Source organism: Lupinus angustifolius, chromosome LG15 (assembly GCF_001865875.1).
Source record: "Lupinus angustifolius cultivar Tanjil chromosome LG15, LupAngTanjil_v1.0, whole genome shotgun sequence".
Taxonomy (NCBI): Eukaryota; Viridiplantae; Streptophyta; class Magnoliopsida; order Fabales; family Fabaceae; genus Lupinus; species Lupinus angustifolius.
This window is the reverse complement of record NC_032023.1, coordinates 7,117,268-7,119,178: the sequence shown is the minus strand read 5'-3', so window position 1 is coordinate 7,119,178 and position 1,911 is coordinate 7,117,268. Positions and strand designations below refer to the sequence as shown.

At 34.7% G+C, this 1,911-nt stretch overlaps 1 protein-coding gene across 1 annotated transcript in view; it reads left to right on the top strand.

The window, feature by feature from the left end:
* The window catches only part of LOC109328755 (probable histone H2A variant 3), an 18,708-nt gene that overhangs the window by 887 nt on the left and 15,910 nt on the right, over nucleotides 1-1,911 (top strand). The gene's annotated exons all lie outside the window — the stretch shown is intronic.

Here is a 1,911-nt window from a genome sequence, read left to right as displayed (position 1 = left end):
ACGCAGTTTATAAAGAATCAATTCTGCAACCCAGTTAATTGATTAAATCCTTGGTTAATCGATTAACGTGTTACAAAATTGTTACTGATTCGGTTTTCCAAGTTTTCTGTTCCAACTGCTTTTCAAAAACTTATGTTAATCGATTAAAACACACCTTAATCGATTAACTGCATATTTCCAAGTGTATTTTTAAATTGCAAAACTCAAATACGTTATGCACTTAACTTATACATGTTCAACACTAAGTTTATGCCTAGGATGCACAATTAACATGTATATATGTGATGCATGAACATATTATGAATGACATATCTCAAAAATAAAATGATTTAATGTTTTATGCATATGAGACATGTATTGAGTTTACCTAAGCCTTAGACTCAACCTAAACTAATTACTAGTTAAGTCTAATAACAATCTTGAGACTTAAGCACGTTGATTTGTTGATGATCTTCAAGCTCTTATGAAACACAAGTTGTCCTCATCAAAACCAAAACACATAGTGAGTAAGCTTTCCAAAGTGCTCCTCTTGACATGCGCACTTTCAATCTCCCCCTTTTTGATGATGACAAACACTACACCATTTGTTTGATGAATTATCTTGAAGATTTGTATTGGCACTGATTGATATGATGCGCGAATATTTCGGAAGCAGTATTAAGATCAACCTGCACAATCACACAACAAACAAAACAACCTTTCTCCCCCTTTTGACATTATCATAAAGATAACCCATGTCAAAAGTAGACAGAGATATGTAGTTAAACATAAAACGAAGTTAATGAATTAATTTGGGATTTAACTATTAACCTGTTTTCTTTTTGGTGGCTTGAACAAATGCGCTTTTTAGACAATAAAATAACTAATAAGTAGAGAGAACGACATACAAGATTTACCATATCAAATAGCAATAAGCATAATAAGCAATATAGTGCAATAACCAACTTAATTTATGCACCAGAAAATCTCATATGATCAAGAACCATTCAAATAACCAAATAAGCTATTTTGACATAATTAACAGCAAATATTAAAAAAATAGCATAAAGAGTAAAAATATCCAGCAACGATACAAACCATAAAATGTCAAACAGAGACAGAAAAAGCACAAATAAGTCTTGAAACAATAACAACAACTGAGTCCATAAATTGCAATAAAGAAGAAATAAACCTAAGGGTAAGAAATCCTAGGTCTAAAGTCTTCTAAACTATGGTTGAAGTGGAGGAAGATCAATCTCATCATCAGGAATAGCAACATTCTGGTCACCCCTGATCAGCATAGACAACTTCTGAAATTCAGAATAAAATAGTGCATTGTGAACTTCAGCTGTAGAGCGAATGAAGGCATTCTGAGCTTCGGCTGTTGATTGAATCAGATTCCTCACGGTTTGATATTGGTTATCAAAATAAGCAGTTTGTCGCTCTTCGTACTGTTCCATACCAGCAAAGTACGAGTCCTTCAACCCTTGAAAGTGAAGATCCATGCGGTTGTTGAGCCTTTGTTCCATAGCCTCCATCTGAGCCATACCAAAAACAGAATCCTGTGATGCTGTCCTAGAGGGCTCCCCCTGATCAGTAGCATTCTGATCACCCATGCCACCCTGATCATCATCACTGGACAGCTCCAGATCAACAGTTGTATAGTCCTCCTAGTATTGCCAAGTAGTACCGTACTTGTAGATACCCATTTTGTGAATTAGACTCTCGCCAACTAGATGATCCTTATCTGTATACTCAACAATAATGGTGTCAGAAACGTCAATATGCAAATAATCCACAATCCATGAGATAAAGATACTGTAGGGAAGCAGCTTTGACTGATACAGAGAAACACTACTCATAATCTTAAATATTTCCTCAGGCTAGTTAATCATCACATTATTCTTAACAACGTACATGAAACGCAAATCA